The sequence below is a fragment of the Sesamum indicum genome, linkage group LG8, assembly GCF_026168435.1.
Source record: "Sesamum indicum cultivar Baizhima isolate 11 linkage group LG8, ASM2616843v1, whole genome shotgun sequence".
Lineage (NCBI taxonomy): Eukaryota > Viridiplantae > Streptophyta > Magnoliopsida > Lamiales > Pedaliaceae > Sesamum > Sesamum indicum.
The window spans coordinates 2527733-2542606 of NC_142664.1; positions in this window are offsets into that span (position 1 = coordinate 2527733).

The window sequence follows — 14874 nt, forward strand, 5'->3', positions numbered from 1 at the left end:
TTCTTGGCTAATTAGTCTATGAAAATGATGCCTAACTTGACAACTTACTTTTTCCCCTACCCTTAAAAGAATAGAGCCTTTGAACAAATTAATTAAAGTAGGTTATGTTTATATATGTCAAGTACTGTGAAATTACGATCACATCAGCCCCTATATCCTTCCGTTCCAAAAGTGTTTCATATTTTTAGGGCCCCCACCAAATAGGTTTGGTGCCTTAGGCTAATGAACAAGATATTTAATTCATAGTCTATTTATTTATACTAATCTGGTAAATTTAAAAGCAAGTACAATTCAACAGAATGATTCATAAAACAGTAAGAACAATAATACGTTATATGTATTTTTGAAACAAATGATTCAAATTAGTACTTTTAACTAGTATTGAAAAATAAATTAAATTCTTCAATACTTGATTGTAGATGTACAAGTAAAAATTCGTACAATCTTGATTTTATTAAACATAACGATCAAATTTAAACATTAGATTTGCGATCAAATCAAGATCCAAATAGTGAATAAAAGATAAAATATGTGCAGAAATATTAAAGTGCTATTCGAGTCCATCTCATGCCCGACTTGATAAAAAATTAAATAAGTATAAATAATAATAATGTGTTGAAGGTAATTCAATTTATTTATATCCTTACATTCAATAACAATAATAATAGTGCAAATTTTATTATCTCATATTGAAAAAACCCGTAACACAGTCAAATAACTTCCAAATATTAACAAAATAGAATGCTACTTTAAATATTCAAGCCAAGAATCTTAAAAGAGCATATGCTCCAACGCCCGTGATTATTCAATTACAATAAATTAAGGGATCTTAGCAAATCATGTGCCGTACACAACATCGCACGCTTCAACTTGCGATTTTTAAAATCGTGCCGACGAGTCTGTGTCCGTCAGGGACAGTAAATTAAAGTACTAAACCAACATTTGGAGAAACCTAAAGAACAGTTGACATTCTTTTATATTTAAAATCTTAGTTGGGAATCAAAATATGATTATTATAATATGAACTAACTTAACTACCTCCGTCTCTCTGAATAAAACGTGGGACACCTCCTTTCGCTTTTTCTTTGAACAAAAAAGACAAACACCCATTCCAATAAATTCATATTAAGTACAATAAATATTAATCTTAATCTTAATTACTATAGATTAAGACATTTTCGGCAATACCTTATTTCCTATGCCCTTTGCTAACAACTTTCCACTCCTATATCTATTTTATTATAAAGAAAATTTCATTTTTATTAATTAGAACTGTTACTTATATCACGATACTAATTTTTCAAATTATCAAAAATATCCCTCATAGATTTTTTAACTAGTCCTACTCAAATTTCTATTACTAGCTATATATCTATACTATATATTTATATATATTAATATAAAAAAAAATTTATTAACACGAAACCGCAGGTAACATCAGTTGGTGAAGCGGTGTTAAGCATTCCTAGCGGTATGAAAAGAGAGGTCGTGATGATATAATCTATGTCCGTTGCAACGGTTGTTGACCTAGGTATTTACAAGGGTGGTTAAAATATTTGCCATGAGTAAAATCCATGATAAATATTTTTATCATGGCTCTTAGCCATGACAAATAATTTTTTCATGATAGAAAATCTATATTTTTACATCGATTTTATTTAACGTTGTTAATAAAAAGTAATTACACATAGCTTTTAGTATCTAACTATTAAAATTATAATCAATAATTATTATTTTTTTCTAGTGGTAGTCGAAGAAAGGGGAAAAAAATTAAAAAATAAGTAAAAAAGAGAGGGATCCTTCATAGATTTGGCTGTCCCAAGTGATGTTAATGGAGAATCTTTGTCGAACTAAAAGCTGATTATATTCCTCAAGTCAGAAATTGCTGTCGTACTATTCATGTATACCTTAAATATGTATTGTAAAGCACACATATAACAGAGACTTCCAGCTAACATTTATGATTATAGTAATAATAACAATAAAATAATTAAAATTATGGCATTATTAAGCCTAGTACTAATAAGGGCTTTAATGATGTCTACATACATACATCAATTAAAGTAAAAAATTAAAATAAATAGGGATAATTACACTCCCCACCCCTGAGGTTTGGTGTGATTACACGTAGACCTTTGTGGTTTGGGAAATTACATTTAACCTACCTGAGGTTTGTTTTATCTAACAAAATAGTCATCATTTAAGTTAAAATTAATTGAATTTGCTGACATTAACAATAAAATTAAATTAAAAATTGATATTTGTCATCGATTGACTTATTACTGAACTATTATAGGTCAAATAATTTTTTCTGGACTAAACTATCCTTAAAGGTGAAGATATATCTCATCATATGCATTAACGTATGAAGACGTATGAAGGTAATTTGATTATAAAAGTATTTATTTGGCCTGCAATAATTAAGTAATATATCAATCGATGATAAATACGATTTTTTTTATATTTTTGTTAATATCAGCCAATTTAGTGAATTTTGACTAATGGAGGGACTTATATGTTAGATGAAACCAAACTTCAAAGGTACTAAATGTAATTTTTTAAATCATAAAAAATTTACGTATAATTACACCAATATTAAAAAAAAAAAGAATGTAATTATCCCAAATAAATAAATGTCTAGATACATCACCTCCCTAGCGCTTTGAAAGGGCACAGGTGCAGATCTCTCTCTCCTCTCCATATACCAAGGGGCATGCATCTCTAGAAATAATATCATTTTTTCAATATGGTTAAAAATTCAAAAAAAGAAATGATATATTTCTTCATTCATTATCAAGGTTCAAAGTAAAAAATGATGATATATATTAATTAATTGTGACTTTATAATGACTATTAATCATTGTTTTTGTCAGCAATGACAAAATATTTGCTTTAAATAAAAATTACAGCAAATATTCTAGTTATAGGTAAAATCATAATAAATATTAATTAATTATGATAAAAACTTAAATTAATATTGATTTATTATAATGTTTAAATTTTAGTAGTTTATAATGCATGGAGTAATTAAATTTTTTGTACTGTATGTACCTCAGCCGGATTTATATATACTCATAACACAATCACATGATTTACAACTTCATTCAAAATTTCGGTCATTTAAAATTAATTTGGACTTATTTGTAAATCTAAATAATTATTATTTTTTATTTATATATATATATATATTCAAGGTTTGATGAATTATGATGCCCATAATTAGTTTAAGATAAGATTTTTAGTACACAGTTATATGTAATAGAAAAAAATTATGATGCCCATGAATTGCTATGGACTAAAAAATATGATAAATAACTATTATAAATCACGTTTAAATAAAATCAATGCAAGAACTTATCTCATTGGTCATGAAAAAGTATTAGCCTTGACAATTAGTCATGGTATAAGTTTTAGCCGCCCTCATAAAAATTACGGTCGGTAATGACAAATATTTTAGCAACCCTCACAAAATTTAAAGTCGATAATAACAAATGTTTTAGCCACCCTAATAAAAATTAAGGTCGATAAACATTGTGTGATTGTGGTGAAGAACTAATATCTGCGAACAGACGAAAAAAATGAACAAGCTGTCAATTGAAATTTTAATAAAGAATACATCCCATATATGCCTGACTATGGCCGCCGGTGACGAGGACAATGCCGGAGATACTCCTGCCGGTGATGGGGACGGCGAGGAGGAGGGGGACTGTCGTCAGGTGAATAGTGGAGGCGAGTTTAATGGCGAATCACAATAGTTTGGGGCGGAAGTCGAAAAGTTGTCCTCTTCGATTCTACCGGCAGCTGTCGTTCTTCCGGCGATTGAGGGTGGCGCTGGCTTTGGGGCGAAAACAGCAACTATTCCGACCAAAAAAGGAGGGGTTTTGGCCACAGAAATGGATGTTTTGCCAGCGCCTCCATTATTAGGGTTTCGAGCTCTTTCAAGGTCCATTAATGGCGGATGGAGCCCTGCTATTTCACCTCGCTTGTTTAATATGACTGAGTTTCTAAGCCTCGCGAATCGAGTAGTGGATGAAGGCGATAGTGCTGCAATGGAGGCGTTGGTGGCGCTCAAAGCTCGATGGGAGATGAAGTTTGGCAATGGCGGAAAGGAGACAACACAGATTCCGGAGCGGCTTTGTGATGCTTTTTCTGGCAATCAAAAATATGAAACAGTAGCCCAGACGACGGAGAAACAGTCTGCAACGTTTCCCCGGCGATCCGACGAACGTCCGGTGACTTCTCCGACGAAACGTGACGTGCGTCAGCATGCTGGCCTGGAGGCAAATGTGGACAGTGTTGGAGCTGAGGTGGCGGTGACTTTGGGTGATATGGAGGCTTATTTGGAAAGTGAGATGGCTGCTGACATCAGCCCTAGTAGGGCTGATATCACTGCAGCTGCTGACATTAGCAACTCTAAGGCTGATGTCAGCGATGACACAGCAGCTGACATCAGCATTTTTGTGGGGGGAAAAACAGCCTACTCATGACGCGGCAAGGAATAGAGCTCTCGGTGTTCCCGTTCAAACGAGATTGTACATGGGGAATATCCCGTTGCAAGCATGTTCCGAAAATGTGTTTTCGAAAGACAAAATTGCGCATGTCTTCAATAATACTACACGAAAACTTTGTAGTATGTGGCGCCTACAGTGCAAAATGGCGAGGTGATTGTTCGCCCTTCATTGGAAATTATTCGGGATGGATCGAAGCGATGGGAGGCTACACAGTTGGATACTTTCTCGGAAAAAAACTATATTTCCACCATCTTAAAGAATTTGTCACGTCAATTTGGTCGACGTTGCGTGACGTTACTGCTACGACAAATGGATTCTTCTTCTTCCAATTCAAATCAGTCATAGATATGAAAGACGTAATTGAGGGCGGTCCATGGTTTTTCAGGGACAACCGATTGTCCTTCAGAAATGGGAGCTAGGAATGGCAATACAAAAGTTGAAACATACACAAGTTTCCGTCTGGATCAAGCTAAGACACCTCCCAGTGGAGTTGTGGACCACGGAGGGATTGAGTATAGTGGGGAGTGGAGTATGAAAACCGTTGTACCCGGATGCCATAACAAGAGCATGCACGAGATTGGACTTACTCGTGTATGCGTCATGCTAGACATCAACTCAAAATTACCAAAGCATATCATCATCATGACGCCGGACGAGGGAGGAGGGGAAACACCTTGCAAAGCTGATGTCAAATATGAATGGGTTCCCCCGAAATGTACGGGTTGCATGAGCTTAGGCCACTCTATCAAAGATTGTTCGTTGATGAAACCCGGCTAAACCCACCAAACCATCGGTGTTTGTTTATGTACCCAAAGCGGGGGGGCCATGGGTACAAAGGAGGGAGGAGAACACCGCAAAATGGCAAGTGTTCCACAACGTCCTTCCATAATGCGGTTGGACGAGAGCGTACCACCACCATTAGACACGCATGCGACTATCGCTCGAAGCGATGACAAGGGACGAGGGGACAATGGTAAGGCTTTGGTTATTTTTAATACTTTTGATGCCTTGCAGATGCTTGATGATGTAGAAGAAGCTATTGGGGGTCCTAATTAAAGTAGCCCCAAGCACGGTGATCCATGTTGAATATAGCAGTCTGGAATGTTCGTGGCCTGAATAAGAGGGACCATCAACTAGCAGTGAAAGATCTAGTTGCTAATTCAGGTACATTTCCTTGGTCTCCTTGAAACTCGTGTTCGTTTGAATAATGTTTCTCAGATTCAGTCTTTTTTATTACCCCAATGGAAATAATTTGTGAATTATGTGATGACGGGTAATTGTATCTGGATTGCATAGGATGATAACTTTATTGATGTTAATGTGGTTGAGTTGGGCACACAATTTATACACTGTCATGTCACTATTAGATCATTTCAGGAATCAGTTGATATTACTGTCATTTATGGGGCCACTTAGTTAGCGGACAGACGAGAACTTTGGGACTCACTGACTGCATTGGCTATCCAATGTTTGGACACCCCGTGGTTAGTTGGGGGTGATTTTAATGTTGTTTGGGATCTTAGTGAGGTCTGTGGAGTTTCTGGAGACATACAGCTGGCAATGGAGGAATTTAATAATTGCATCCAGAATACAGGATTGCTTCCTTTACCCATGCAAGGAGAATAGTACACATGGCACAATTGCAGTGCAGGCCCCAGGAATCTATGGAAACGACTAGATAGGATACTTATTAATGACACATGGATCGCTCGATCCCCCACTTCATCTTACTCGAGTCTTACACCACATACCTCGGATCACTCACTGATGGTCCTGTATGGGACCGATAGCAACATTTGGGAGGTATGTTCCGATTTAATAATTATCTTATCCTCTACATCAGAGTTCATTCACAGTGTGCAAAGAATATGGCAGCATGAGATAGTAGGCATAGCGATGTACGCGGTGACTCGGAAACTAAAAGCTTTGAAACTAGTTTTCCGAGAACAGAGAAGGAATAAGAGTGATTTATCGTACAATGTGCAGTTGGCTAAGGGTTTTCTTGAAGAGGCACAAATCCTGGTTAGCTCGAACAGACAGGAGGATCTGTTCTTACTCCTGGAGCATTGCTGTCGAATGGTGTTGGCCAAAGCGGCAAAGCTCGAGCAAATCATGCTTCGTCAGAGAGCTAAAATAGAGTGGATGAAGGGGAGTGACCAATGCTCCAGAGTGTTCTTCCGCAAAATTGCGCAACGAAGGACAGCGAGGAGAATATTACAAATCAACAATGAACATAGAGCTACCCATACGGAGCAGGGGGCGGTGGTCAATGAATTTGTCTCTTTCTACCATAACCTGCTAGGAGGAGAGAGACGACGGGATGCCGTTCATATTCGGTTCCTTAAACCCTGGGCACGACATGTGTTGACAGATCAAGAGGCCAACTCTATCTTATTGCCTTTCACCCCCTTCGATGTTAAACAGGCAGTGTTTGATATTGATGAGGATAAAGCGCCTGGGCCTAATGGTTACTCATCAGGTTTCTTTAAAGCTGCATGGTCGATTGTGGGACGGGAGGTGACGAGAGCGGTGTTGGATTTCTGTACTACCGGGAGGCTCTTGAAACAAATCAACACTACCTTACTGGCGCTTATACCGAAGGTGCACTCTCCAATATCCGTTAGTGATTTTCGATCAATTTCTTGTTGTAATATGCTTTATAAGATTATTGCCAAACTTATTGTCCAACGATTAAGTGTGGTTCTGGACAAACTCATTAGCCCCTGCCAAACGGCATTTGTGCCTGGCAGAAGTATTAGTGATAATATCATGCTAGCTCAGGAACTTTTTTCAGGATATAACCAGACACGCCTCCCCCCCAGATGTGCGTTGAAAGTGGATAGTAGAAAGGCGTATGATACGGTTGAGTTGGACTTTCTATCTGCTGTTCTTGAGTTATTTGGGTTCCCCAACATCTTTCTCAGTCGGCCTCAATAGAAAACCCCATGGATTCTTCACTGGAGCCAGAGGGCTAAGACAAGGGGATCCTCTTTCGCCGTACTTATTTGTCCTCGTCATGGAGATGCTACACTTGGATTTTCTCCAGTTGATTGATCAAGACGGGTCTTTTACGTTTCACTAGAAATGCGAAGCTGCGCATGTGTTCCAACTTGGGTTCGCTGACGACCTTCTATTGTTCAGCAAGGTTGACATTACGTCCATCGGAGTTTTCAAAATAGGAATTGATCGGTTTGCTGGATGGTCAGGGCTGAAGCTAAACGTCCAAAAGAGTCATATTATCATCTCACGGTCAGCACAGGGACTGAGAGAAGATATGCTGACTTTACTTGGGTTCCAGGAAGGGCAACTGCCAATGAGGTCCTTGGTCTTCCTCTGCTATCTTCTAGATTATCTTTTTCCAATTGTTAACCATTATGACAAAAATTGATCAACGTATAGCTGGTTGGGAGGGGCTTGCACTTTCATATGCTGGTAGAGTGCAAATCATTAAATTTGTGATCACATCCCTTAGTGTTTATTGGGCCTCTGCATTCTGCTTGCCGAAGAAAATCATAAAAGCAATTGAGAAAAGACTCCGAGCTTTCCTATAGAAAGGAACAAGGAACAGTGGATACACAAAGGTGGCATGGAAAGATGTGTGTCAGCCTGTGGGGGAAGGAGGCCAAAGAATCAGGGATGTAGTACATTAAATCGGGCATTAATGAGCAAGAAACTCTGTGATGTAATCCGATACGAGAGGACATCAATTTGGGTGGACTGGCTGTACGCTGGTCGGTTACAAAACACCTTCGTTTGGATAGTACGGGAAATTGCTACGTCTTCGAAGTTACCTCCGCCCAATGGTGGATTACCGTATTGGGGATGGAACGAGTTTCTATATTTGGCAGGATCTATGACACCCTCTTGGGCCACTTATTGACAGATTCCCACGTGCTCCAAACCTACTAGGACTTGACTTGTCGACCAAACTTAACTCGGTCATTTGTGGAGGCGAATGGCGATGGCCTCCTATCACGGATTTCGAGTGCCTTGAGATAACTCATGTACTACCTCCAATCCATGAAGGAGTAGACAGAATTATTTGGAGAATGGGCGGTGGGCAACCATCGACCAAGGCCCTTATTAGATTATTTGATCCACCAGGGACGAAAGTAAGACTGGGCTTCACTACTTTCGGGCTCTTGTAAGATCCCTCGACACCTATTCATTTTATGGATGGCAATTCTTGGCAAACTCCCGACGACGGACAAACCATGGCTCTCTCATCTTGGTGATTGTGTCTTGTGTGATGGAAAGATGGAGACTCATACTCACCTCTTCTTCCAATACCGATATAGTAGACGGTGCCTTTCCGACAATCGCAGATTGGTCCGTTTCCCATGGCCCAACCGAGATTGGGCAAATGACATCGATTGGGCAGCACAAAAATGGAGAGGCAAGCACATTGTCAACCTTGCTTATAGAGTATTGTTGGCTTCTTGTGTTTACCATATTTGGAGGGAGAGGAATCTGAGGCGATTCGAGCATGAAGAAAAAACAGCTAGCACTTGGCTTTCTTGATTGTTAATGATGTTAAGCAGATGATTCTTAGTATTAATCTTGCTTGCTCGATTAGCACATGTGCATTACACAGACTATGGCGTATCCGGTGGTCTGTCGCGGGAGAAACCAACTCATGAACACTGTGTTGCACTACTATTGTTTTAGTTAATGAAATTTACATTTACCCAAAAAATTAATTATTACGGCTATTTTAACAAAGACTTATAGAAAATGTGAAAATTATATTAAAAATTAGTTGTTGGTTAGTATTAATTGGAACATTGCATGTGTAAATAGAATGTAAATATTCTAATAAGTTATAAAAATACTAAGTTTGGTTAAATACTCACCTCTGAATTGTGTCATAATTTATTGTATGTTAAATTATATAAAATAATTCTCACGTAATTACATAATTTATTAATAAAAAGCAGAAAATCCAATCCCGATCAATTAGATCCAAATTAAATAAGGGGACCCCAATCCATACCCTGTCGAGCTCAACAAATTAAATAAGAGTACCAGGTTTTGATTAATACGGAATGTTCTTTACAGAAAAATAATGTAATTTGAAGTCACTGCAAGAAAATAAAAAATAAAAAATAAAAATCCTAACACTATAAATTTTCACAATTTAGAAATTATGGTAAATTAGTACTATTAATTACGGTGAAATAAGATCAATGTGAAACTTAAATATTTATCTACGATTAATTAATATTTATCATGGTTTTTAATTATGGACAAAATATTTATCATGATTTTAACTATGACTGATATTTTAGCCTCATTTACAAAAACAAATACTAATAATTGTTGTGGAGCCATAGTTAATTTTTATTCATTATAACTCTTTCTATTTTTTTAACTATAATAATTAATTATAGCAAAACTCATATATTTTTTTTAGGGCAAATGTGGTTTGAACCTTTAGTTTGAAATTTTTGAATGAGTTCAAAATATAGGCAAACTTTGAGTGAGGATTTAGTCGTAGCTGTTAAAATTGTTGGACACATAAAGAAACTATAGATATCATATTATGTGTGTTGAGTATATTAATGTGTCATTGGTGTCACTATATATTAGGCTCGTGGAGTGCGATGCAATTATCATGGTTAAAAACAACATATTATGGCAAATACTAATAATTATAGTTGCTTGATAATTATTAATCGTTATTTTTTTTTAAGTAAGGTCAAAATATTAGCTATACTAAATTGTGGATAATTTAAGTTTTTGCCTTGATTTGTCTTAACATGACATCTAGCATTGATTTATTATGGTTTTTAAGCCACAATCATTTATAATATAGAGAATAATCAATTTTTTTAATATATATTGACCATTTTTTAACGAATTAATTGCATTTTTAGTCCGATAATTATACCCCTTTGATATGTTAGTTCTACAATTTATTAGAATTGTAAATTGGGCCTTTCACATTTTTCACTTTCGTGATTTTAGGATAAATTTGACCAAAATGTTTAAAGTTGGTCAAAAAGTGGCATGTTCCAGTTAAAATATGAGAGAAACACGTCTTATTGAGTGAATTATAATGACGTGGTAGATAATGACTAATGTTAAAAAAAAAAAAAAAAGACCAACGACAGTGCGAAGAACGAGACATTCTCAATGCGCGTCGCGGTGATATGGACTGTGAACAACCTACGCGCTTATGGGATGGCGTCTGGATGGAGTTTCGCTAGTGTTATGGTGTGTCCAGTTTGTATGGAAGACACACGTGCATTACCTGCAGAACGCTAAGAAGGCTTGCTACTTTGACTGCTATAGGTAGTAACTCTCCCCCGACCATCCGTACCAAAAGAACAAGAAAGCATTCACTACGAACCGAGTAGAAAGGAAGGTTGCATGGGCAAGATTGACAGGAGATAGATCTACGTATGGGTTGAAGAGTTAACTCCTGCGGTTGAAGTGCCGTTGTCACTTTCGGACGGGTACGGTAGCGAGCATAAGTGGACAAAGAAAAAACATCTTCTGGTAGCTCGAGTACAGGTCGACAGATCTGATTTGACACAATCTTAATGTCATGCACATTGAGAAGAATGTGTTTGACAATATATTAATATCATGATGGATATAAAGGAAAAAACAAAGGACACTCTGAATGCACCGAAAGACCTTAAGATCATATATAATCGATCGAAGCTTGAGGTGGACGATAGAAGGCCGAACGTGATGCCCAAAGCCGTATATATCCTATGCAAATAGTAGAAGAGGAGGATATGTGAATGGATTAGTCATTTGATGTTTCCTGATGGCTACGCATCTAATTTGGTCTGTTATATCGACATGAAGGAGTTGTAAAATTTATAGGCTATGAAATTCAAAATCATGTCTTTTTAGTCCCAAAATCACGATGCCTTTTTAGTCACAAACGTCTTTTCAGTCCCAGAACCACTACTTACATGACTTTTTGTGCCTAAAAATACGTGATTATATGTTTTATAGGACTCCATTAAATTTTTATTATTTTATGATGAATTGAGTAAAATACCCTTTTGAATTATAAATTATAATTATATATTTTAAAATTTCCTAAAATATTTTTTGAGTAACTAATATGTTCTATGAATAATCTACTTTACCCACTCTTAATTTTATATTTTATGTGTTGTTTTTAAAAAAATAACAAGGATAAAGTTTTTTTTTATTTCACTGTCTAGAGTTAATTAGATAATTAATTATTTTTTATTTGTGGGAGTATTTATAATTTTTAAAAATAAGAGAATATTAGTAATTATGCCAAGACGAGGGGAAAGTAGTTGTAATTCACCCTTGTTTATGTTGACAAAGGCAAAACATCCCCAGAGAGAAAAACATGTTGCTAGTATTTAGTCATAGATACAATCACGTCAAATACCGATTAACTACGGTAAAAATTTAAGTTGTTTTATCGAGTCTGTTTTATCATGACATATAATATTGGGGTTAAATATTCTTTTAGTCCCATAAAATAAGGATAGAATTTCTTTTGGTACCACAACTATGGCATACGACGCTTTTAGTCCCGTAAAATTCAAAATCTCGTCTTTTTAGTTCCAAAAAATGTAATTTTGGAACTTTTAGTCCCAAAATCACAAAATACATAATTTTTTGGACTAAAAATACGTAATTATGAGTTTTATGGTACTAAAAGTGACACATGTCATAGTTATGGTTTCAAAACAAATTTTGCCCTTATTTTATGACACTATATAATATTGATTTATCATAATTTTTATGTGATAGTAATTTATACTTCAAAAATTTATTCATTTATCATAATTATTACTGGACGTGTTCCTTTCTTGAGCAGAGTTAATGAGAACTGTCATTACATGAAGACTGAAGCTGGAACAGTAAGACATGAACGTCAAGCAACGTGATATATACAATAGACAGTAGTGATCAATGTAGTAAAAGTTACTCCTAATTCGACGGCATTTGCCAACAGAAAAACAAGCTAAAAAAATTTAAAGAATCTCAGTCATGAATTGAGTGTCCGATGCCGGGACTGTGGCCCGGCGTCGTGGGCCGAAAATCATCCACATACTCAGCCTTACTCGTCCCCATATCCACGCCGGCGGCGCCGTAGTCTCCTCCCTTTGCCGCCTTCAGAGTGGTTTGATGGTTACCCTTTACATGTTTCTTGGACTTCAAATGCCTACTCTCCACACAAACACTCATTTCTTGGAATACAATTAGAAGGAGAAGAACAAGACAGAGTACTGTCAATGCCTTAGAACTTTTGGCCATAGATTGAGAAATTAGTGAGTTTTCAAGAATGTTGGACTAAGAAATAGAAAGTAGGAAGGAGGAGTTAAGTTTTGCTGTGTGCTGAATTCCTTTCAAAACTGTAGAGTATATATACTAGTTGAGTTTGGCTGCCCCCCCCCCCCCCCGGGGGGGGGGCGGCAGGCATGTGATGAAGGTCCTAATTAGTGGGAAGATTCTTTATAGGACAATAAAAAATAATTACACTAGTACTCCATTTTATAATTAAATAATAGAAATTACTTCTAATATTGTTAAATAAATTACACGCCGTTTGATAATAATTCTGTTTAAGGAAAAAAAAACAATGACAAGAAACGTCAGAGTAAATTATGCAGATAATAGATAGTAGAGGGGTGGAAATGCAATTATTTTCAAGAAAAAAGGAAAATAGTATGGAAAAATGTGGATGGCTTATTTTGGCTGTTGAAGCTGTATCCATCGCCTCAAAAAGCTCACATGCACTTGGCTGGTTTAGTTCCTACTTGTCTCGAGTGTAATTATTAATTAAATTTGCCGACTTTTATTTATTTATGAATGGACCTAGTTTTAATGCATGTCCATCTCCTGAATATATTATTCCGACAGGGAATAGGAAAAGACATAATATTATTGTTCATGTTTGAATCAACCTCGGTGGGATTTTTGAGTATTTGTGTTTAAATGTTGTGGCTAAAAAATTTTCATTCGAATCAGATTTGGTCATATTAAAATTAATTAGATGATAAATTTAATATATTTATTGTGTGATTGGTGTATAGAAAAATAATCAATTACATGACAAATATATCATTTACTTTATAATTCGATCAAGTTTGATTTATGTAAGAAATTTTGCAATAATTGTTTGATGTACAGGAAAAGAAGTAGGACTACTGATAAGTGAAGCAGACCAAATAAAAATCAGTCATTTCTGTCTCTACTACTGTTTTCATATATGCGTTTCTTACAAAGGGAATATGTATCCATTGGTAGAGCTATACTGCCTTTTAACCTTTCTTTCTTCCGCACAACATTAAGCCAACAATTCTTTTGATTCTTTCAACCCCCCGCCCCCTTTTATTTTCTAAAAATAAATAAAGATAAAATAAAATTTTCAAAGGAAAAGCATCATTAGTTAGGATGTATTTGATTTTAACATTTGGTTTACGTTAAATTTCTAATGAAAACATGAGTCGATGCTTCTCAATATTCTACGGAGCTCGTAATATGCACGTGATGTTTCCGTAAAAAATTTAATGTTTGATTTCACTTAAACGTTTTTTTTCTATAAAATACAAAGATTGATTTGATTTCACTTAACGTATGAAATTCCAGTTAACTCTATTAATTTGTTTTTTCCTGGTCCTGTTTTTAAGACAGTCCAAAATGAATTGTCTTAACTTAATTTTTATTTGATTCTAAATATTTTGTTTTTCTCTATTTTTTCAAAACACAAACAAAAACAACAAAAAAACAAAGAAAGCCAAATTAATTAACAGCCTGTTCAATGGCACCATTAGCGTTAATCTTTTGCTAAAAATTTTCATTAAAAAACCACAGCCGACACAATGTAAAGCAAAACCTTGTGAACGACAGCTTTTCCGAGGTGATTGGATCTCAGACCTAAAACCTGCCTTTCAAGACCTCAAGGGCTGCCTCAAACTTTGGTAATTATAATAATCATAATAATAATAATAATAATAATAATAATACATTACTTAATATTATAATTACAGTTAATTAAACTGTTCCTGACTGCTAAGTGTTAAAACAAAAATATATATATATATAGTACCCACTAGCAAGTTGCATGCTCCTTCCCACTCATGATACGATACTGATACTGTTTTATTTGGACCATCCCTTTAATTTGAGGGCTTTTGCCTTTGAATTCTGTGCTGTCAGAAAAACCACAACTTTACAGCCTGAGATTACATGCACCTTTATTAGGTTTTCTTTGAAGGACGATTCTTTTTGCAGTTACTGGTAAGAATTTGAGTACTAAAAGGTGGTCTCCATGGCTTAAGGAGCTGATCAAACATTAAAAGACATGTTCTACTTAGGCATGCAAATTTTAATTGCATCATGTCCCCAGACAAAACAT